This window comes from Triticum dicoccoides, chromosome 6B (assembly GCF_002162155.2).
Source record: "Triticum dicoccoides isolate Atlit2015 ecotype Zavitan chromosome 6B, WEW_v2.0, whole genome shotgun sequence".
NCBI classification, from domain to species: Eukaryota; Viridiplantae; Streptophyta; class Magnoliopsida; order Poales; family Poaceae; genus Triticum; species Triticum dicoccoides.
This window is the reverse complement of record NC_041391.1, coordinates 692,638,161-692,646,336: the sequence shown is the minus strand read 5'-3', so window position 1 is coordinate 692,646,336 and position 8,176 is coordinate 692,638,161.

The following is an 8,176-nucleotide window of genomic DNA, read 5'->3' as shown; positions in this document are numbered from 1 at the left end:
TGTTGATGCATAGGCCATCCTCTCAATACCACTCTGTAACATGGCAGTTGACGACTTATGGTCATGCCAATACGACCAAAAGGGCATCTTCTCTGTCAGGTCAGCATACAGAATGATAGTTTTGACAAAGCATAGGAGAGAAGCTTGGCTAGAGGGACGTGCGGGACCCTCAGGCGTGTCAGGGTCGCACAATCCCTCTCGCAGCTCGCTGATCAGAGAGAGGAGAGACAAGGTGTTTTTGCGTCACGTTCAACATTGTGACTTTTCTGTTTTTCTTCTCGTCTACTTATTCTGTTACAGAAAGCAAGGAGTAGCCCAGTCCTAGCGCCACGATCCCGAAGACTCGCGCCATCCCACGAGTGGGTATCGTGGCTGACCACCCCGATCGATCGGGCAACGATCGTGCCCAGATCGCCTACATGCGCGGCTCGCACAAACGGCTCGCGAGCTCCTGCGCCTAGCTACGTTATTCTCTGACGAAAACAAACTAATTGAAGAAAAAGCTACAACGACTAGATTAGCTAACAAATCTCCCCTCTAATCTTGTCGCTGCCGGATTATTTCTGTCATGCCAATCCTCCCCCTAAGCTCCAGAAACTTGAGTCGTCCAAGTGCTTTGGTGAGGACGTCGGCGAGTTGATCGTTGGTGCAGATGTAGTCGATTTCAATGCGCCCTTCTTCCACGCACTCACGAATGAAGTGGTATCGTATCTCAATGTGCTTGCTTTGGTCATGGAAGACGGGGTTCTTGGAGAGAGAGATCACTGACTTGTTGTCGACCAGAAGTCGCGGTGGCCGGACGTCGGTGTTCAGCATTTCTCCGATCAGCCGGGCCAACCAAATCCCTTGGCAGGCGGCGGTGGTGGCGGCTACGTACTCCGCTTCACAGGAGGAAAGCGTCACCACTCTTTGCTTCTGCGACTGCCAACTTACTGGGCTTCCGCCGAGGTAGAAGAACACTCCCGTTGTGCTCCGCCTGTCGTCGATGTCGCCGGCGTGGTCTGCGTCACTGTATCCCAATAGCTCCGGCGTGCCCTTGCCCCGGAGGTAGGCACAGCCGTAGTCCAGCGTGCCTGCTACATACCTTAGAAGGCGCTTCACAGCTGCGTAATGATTTGACGCCGGTGCCTCCATGAACCGGCTCAGGTAGCCGACAGCGAAGGAGATGTCCGGCCTCGTGTGCACTAGATAGCGCAGCCCTCCGATGATGCTGCGGTACTCCGAGCTGTCCACCGGCCTCTCCTTGCTGTCTCTGCTCAGTTTCAGTCGAGCTTCCAACGGCACATTGCCAGGGTTGCACTCCTCGAGCCCGGCGCGCTCTAGTAGCTTCTTCGCATAGGCTGCTTGACAGAGCGTGATACGATCGCGCTCCTGGCGCACCTCAATGCCCAAGTAGTAGCTGAGCGCACCGAGGTCGCTCATGCGGAAGAGCGCGGTCATCTGACGCTTGAAAGCGTCGATCTCCGTCTTGTCTGCGCCTGTGATGACAAGATCGTCGACGTACAAACCAACGAGCAGGAGCTCGTCGCCCTCCCGGCGTCGGTAAACCACATGCTCCAAGGGACAGCGCTCAAACCCCAGAGAGCACAGACTCTTGTCCAGTTTGGCATTCCAAGCTCTCGGGGCTTGGCGTAGTCCATACAGTGCCTTGCGCAGGCGCATCACCTTCCCTTCTTCACCAGGGGCAACGTACCCGGGCGGCTGGACGACGTAGACCTCCTCCTGCAAGTCCCCGTTCAAGAAAGAGGACTTGACGTCCATGTGATGAATTGGCCACGCGTGGTGCACGGCGAGCGCGACCAGTACGCGCACTGAGTCCATGCGCGCCACCGGAGCGAACACGTCCTCGAAGTCCACTCCTTGGACTTGGACGTATCCTTTTGCCACCAGCCGTGCCTTGCGCTTCACCACCGCACCGTGGGCGTCCTTCTTGAGCTTGTAGACCCACTTGAGACCTATAGGTCGGTGCCCGGGCGGGAGCTCGCACAGCTCCCATGTGCCATTGTCGACGATGCTCTGCATCTCCTCGTTCATGGCTTTCCTCCATCCTCCCTCTTTCTGCGCCTCATTGAAGGAGTTTGGCTCCTCCCCTGCGAAGAGACACATGTAACTATACTGGCTATTGTCACCTGTTCCTTCCTCTGTGGTGTCCCACAGGTTCTCCAAGGTCCGGTAGCGTCGCGGTGCCTCCCTGTCAGGTGGCGGCACCGACGCCCCTGGTGGTGGAGAGACGAACTCCATGCCAGAGCGGTCCGGGCTTGGTGTGGCGCAGATCAGCGTCGTGGGCCGCGGTGTAGGCGCACCGGTGCTCGTTGATGACGGTGTCGTAGGTGAGCGTGGAACCTCAGGGGATGATGCACCAGATGGGGTGCTGCCGACCACCACGTCGGGCACTGGTTCGAGCTCGACGGAAAACGTGTCCCACTGTGGCTCCTTGCTCATCGCCGCGACCTGGGTCCAGTCCCACGCGGCCTCCTCATCGAACACGACATCCCTCGAGACCAGGACATGGTTCGACGACGGGTGGAAGACGCGATAAGCCGCCGATCCCGGCTCGTAGCCGATGAAGACCATGGGTGTGCTCCTGTCTTCAAGTTTCGACAGGTTTGGGCGTGTCACCTTGACGTGCGCGACGCTCCCGAACACGCGCAGGTGCTCAACTTTCGGGCGCCGCCCGCACCAGGCCTCGTGCGGAGTCGACCCTGCCACACTCTTGGTTGTTGATCTGTTCAGGAGGTAGACCGCCGTCGTTACGGCCTCTCCCCAGAACCGTGCCGGCACGCCCTTCGCCTTCAGCAGGCTACGCGCCATGCCCATGATGGTCTGGTTCCGGCGCTCGACCACGCCGTTCTGCTGAGGCGTGTAGGGCGCCGTGAGCTGGCGCTGGACTCCCTGGTCGGCGTAGTGCTCACCAAGGCTGGCGGAGGTGAATTCCCCGCCGCGGTCCATGCGCAGCGCCTTGAGCTGCCGCCCGGACTTGAGCTCCGCCATGGCCTGGAACCGCTTCAGTGCGGGTTGTGCCTCGTCCTTGGTCGTGAGCAGGTACAACCACATGTGCCTGCTCTTGTCATCTACCAGCAACAGAAAGTACCGCTTCCCTCCTGGCGTTGGAGGGGAGATCGGCCCACAAAGATCCGCATGCACCAGCTCAAGGACCTCGCCGGCTCTACGGAGAGACGCCTAAGGAAAAGGTACCCGACGCTGCTTGCCGGCGAGGCACGCCTCGCAGACACGATCCGCCTCGTCGAACAGCGGGAGACCGCGCACCAGCTCATTCCGGGCAAGTTGGCGTAGAGCCCGGAAGTTCACGTGGCCGTAGCGCGCATGCCAGCGCCATGCGTCCTCTCCGGCGTGTGCCGCGAAACACACTGGCTGGGCCGGAGTAAGCTGCAGCACGTACAGCCTCCCCTCGTTCCGATGCACCCGCGCGAGGAGACGTCCCCCAGGATCATGAAGCTGGAGCACGCCGAGACTTATGCGGGTCTCATAGGCGATTTCGTCCAACTGTCCGATGCTGACGATGTTGCTGCAGAGTTTTGGGATGTAATACACATCGGACAGTACCAGGTGCTCACCGTTGCGGCATTGGAAGAGGATGGTCCCTCTCCCCTCGATCTGAACTGCCGAGCCGTCCCCGAGCGTCACGGTGCCGCGGATGCCGGTGTCCATCGCCTGGAAGATCTCTCGCCGGCCCGACATGTGGTTGCTCGCACCCATGTCGAGATACCAGGCTGAGTCGCAGGGCTGGCCGTCTGCCGCTCCGCGTGCCTGGGAGTGCTCTTTGTTGAGCAGTACGTGCTCTGGCGTGGGTTCGGCCGCAGTGCCCACGTCCGCCGTCGCGAGTAGGAGCGAGCTGTCCTCAGCCCCACCTTGCGCCAGGTGAGCGTGCTCCTTTCGTTCCCGCCTGGGCTCGGTGCAGTCGCGGGAGAAGTGGCCATTTTTGTTGCAATTATAACACTTCACCTTAGAGAGGTCGCGCCCGTTGTTGCCGGTGCCGTCGCGGCCGTTGTGGCCACCTTGGCCTTGGGTGCCGCTGCCGTGCCTCTGGTTCTGCGGCTTGCCGCGGCGACGGTTGCCGCCGCCCGCGTTGCCGTTCCCGTTGCCGGCGCCGTTTGAGCCGGACCCATGGCCCTGCTCGCGCTCTTGGCGCCGCGCATCCCACTGCTGCTCCGTCATGTACAACTGGCCGCCTCCGCTGGCCTGAACCGCCCCGCCACCGCAGCGCTCCTCTGCGGTGCGCAGTCGACCGATCAGCTCCTCGACCGTGATTGTGGTCAGGTCAAGGAGCATTTCGATCGCGACCGCGATCTGGGTGTAGCGGGCAGGGACGACGCGGAGAATCTTCTGGATCACGCGCACCTCGTCGACGTTGTCCCCCAGCGTGCGCAGCTGGTTGACAAGGGCGGTGATCCGCATGCCGAAGGAGTCGAGAGTCTCACCGTCCCGGAAGGTGATCTGTTCAAACTCCGCGCGCAGTCGTTGCGCGGTCGCCTCGCGCACACGGTGCACCCCCATGCGCATGACCTTGATCGTTTCCCAGGCCTCCTTCGCTGTCTCCTTCACGACGAGGACGACGAGCATCTCCGGGGGGACGGCCCGGAACAGAACGCCAAGTGCTGTCTTGTCATCACGCACGTGTTGTGCGTTGCCTTGGATCGCGTCCCAGAGCCCCCAGGACTCCAGGTGCACCTTCATCACGAGAGACCACTCGATGTAGTTCGTCGTCGTGAGCGTCGGGAACGTGGTGCCCGCGTTGGGCACGAGCGGCGCGTGCTCCGTGGCCGCCGCCTGATGGATCACCACCTGCCGCTCCCTCCTGACGCGGCTTCGACCACGACTACGCCCTCGTGGGGGAGTGCGCGAACGGCTCCCATTCCCGCCGTCGTTGCGGGGTGCCGCCGCCGTCTGGTCCGGCTGAACTCCGGTGTCAGACATGACGTCAGGATCGCTGGAAACAGGCTCTGATACCAATTGTCAGGGTCGCACAATCCCTCTTGCAGCTCGCTGATCACAGAGAGGAGAGACAAGGTGTTTTTGCGTCACGTTCAACGTTGTGACTTTTCTGTTTTTCTTCTCGTCTACTTATTCTGTTACAGAAAGCAAGGAGTAGCCCGGTCCTAGCGCCACGATCCCGAAGACTCGCGCCATCCCACAAGTGGGTATCGTGGCTGACCACCCCGATCGATCGGGCAACGATCGTGCCCAGATCGCCTACATGCGCGGCTCGCACAAACGGCTCGCGAGCTCCTACGCCTAGCTACGTTATTCTCTGACGAAAACAAACTAACTGAAGAAAAAGCTACAACGACTAGATTAGCTAACAAGGCGGACCAGCGATCATGGACTAATCTTTGGAAGGTTCAGGTTCCGTTAAAAATTCATATATTCCTATGGAGACTTGCTGAACAGTCTATACCTTCAGAGATCTTCTCCATCACCGTAATATGGCAACTTGCAGTAATTGTAAGCTCTACAGAATGGAGGACTCATTGCGCCACTCGCTTCTGGACTGCACGACATCACGTTGTGTATGGGAGCTTACTGATGGAGGAATAGTTCACGCCATGCACCAATCCAGGGAACTGGACGCAAAACGTTAGATTTTTACTATGTTGGACTCACTACCACACAACCAGTTTATACGGTTGCTGGTTACTCTCTGGGCGATATGGCACGCACGACGCAAGGCAATTCATGAAGCTGTCTTCCAGAGTCCGAGAGGTACACATGAATTCATAGAGAGATTCTTCATTTGTGAGATAAATGCTACTCCCTTCGTTCCTAAATATTTGTCTTTTTAGTGATTTCAAATGGACTACCACATACGGATGTATATAGACATATTTTAGAGTATCGATTCACTTATTTTGCTTCGTATGTAGTCACTTATTGAAATCTTAGAAAGACAAATATTTAGAAACGGAGGGAGTATTAAACCTGCACATACCATTATACGCCATGTAAGCATGCAAGTCATGGCTGGCCCAACCTGGGTCGCTCCTCCAGTGGGATCAGCCAAAGTAAAGGTAGACGGAGCTGTTGGCAATTCATCTAATCATGGATATGTTAGTGCTATTTGCATAGATGCCCAAGAAAATTATCTTGGATCCTCGGCACTGGTTTTTGCTGGGGTAACCGACCCGACTATGCTTGAAGCTTTAGCATGCCAAGAGGCCATGACCCTATCATCTGACCTGTTACAAACAAGCTTCATTAGTTGTTGCATCAGATTGTAAAGGTGTCGTGTCAAACATAAAAGGACGGGACTGGCAGGAAACATGGTCATATCACCCGGGAGATAAAGATTATGGCATCGGAGTTCCAAGAATGCTCTTTTGTTTTCAAAGGAAGAGCTCGAATCTGGAGGCACATAGCCTCGCTAAACATGCGCTTAGTTTATCTATAGGCCGTCATTTATGGCTTTTGCGACCTCCTATCAATTGTATTCCTGTAAACATTATTGAGCAATAAAGAGCAAGCGTGTGTTAGCCTAAAAAAAGTTGGAGGTGATCCTGACGTGCCTAAGATGGTAGGTTTTGTAGAGTGGGAGTAAAGGTGGGGGTAAATAGTGGCTAGGGCAATTATCAGTCCAATTTTTCTGAAAGCCCTTTCTCTTTGTCTCCCCCATTTTATTCTTCATTTGTTTGCATGCATGCAATTTCTAATAAATCGCCGGTTGCGTGGTTTGAACCTGCCCCAAACTCATGTCTTTGTTTTTTTAGAACGAAGGCTCGCGAAGAGCCCGGCTTTGAATTAACAAAGCCATCAACCGGCCAGGAAATACAAACACACACAAACCACCTCGGCCAAACGATACAAGGGGACACTCTTGGAGGCTTACAACTCAATGGAGCGCACAAGCTCAAAAATAATACAGGAAAACAAAGCTTGATGCTTGTCCTAGCCGAAGACTACAGCCAAACAGACATCTAGGATAGGGAGCACGACGAGGACCTGCTTACAATAGAGGGTGGTAAGTGAGCCCGACCAACCCCCAGGGAGAAAGATAACACACATCCTCCGTCTCTCTCGCCGCAGAGGGACCCTTCCCTCTCGCCATGGCTTGCAAGGCGCCGTACCGTCGGACTTGAGAGACGCTCATCCTAGAGTAGGGGAAGTGCAAGCTTCAAGACCTGGAGCAGCCGCAGCACACAACCACTTGAACATACGAGGACTCCACGACTGCTGCATCCCCACATTCTAGAACACCCGAGAGCTGTAGGAAAACCACCATGTGCAGCTACTGAAGAAAGGCAACAAAGGCATCAAGTAAAACCGACAGGCCACCGAGGAGCATTGCCAGGCAGCCGTTGAAGAAAGAACCGGGGTTCTACCACTGGCGAGGCGCAGGTCCAACCGAGTAGGGGAACCATATCCCCTACCGCCGGGTCGAGGCGCCGCACCGCCGGAACTGGACCAGACGCGTCACCGGCAGAGAAACACCACCCATGAAAGCAACGGGGACGCCTTCAGCCTTGCAGAACCTCGTTGACACCACCATCACCAGACCACCCAAGCCACCCAAAGCTCCGAGTTTTGAACCCCTCACCTGAACGCAACCCTTCCCAGGCGGCGCCCCCAAGGAAGACACGACGCACAGCGCGCCATCGCCGCCCAATCCAAGCCGGATTTTGGGCTTTCACCCGGGAGGAGGAACAGGGGTGGAAAGGGGGAGGGCCTCTGCAGCACCTCCAAGGAGGAAACAACATCGTGGATGTCGTTGCTGCCAGGCCGGCCAAGCCGACGAATTGTTTCCCGCGGCCCAAAACCAGACCACCGGTCACCCACCAACACCAGACCGGCGTTCGGAGGGAAGCCGACTGGAAGCGGCGGGGATGAGGGAGACAGGGGAAAGGAGTCAGACCTCAGATCTGGCGAGGAGGGGAAGACCTCCGCGCCGCCGCCGCCACCCGCCGTCGTCTCACCATCCGCGTGGTCGAGGTCGCCAGCCAGAGAACACCCGCGAACGACGCCAGCTGAGATGGCGCCGCCGCCTCGCCAGGGAGGGCCACCGCCCCAGATCCGAGGTCCTCCTTGAGGGAAGGAGTGACTGAGGCCTCACCGCCACCATCACCAGCGGCCGCGCAAGCGAATCCGGCGGCTTTCTCAGGTGGCGGCGAGGGAGGAAGGGTAAGGGAGCAGCGGCGCGAAAGGGAAACCCTAGTCGCCGCCTGTG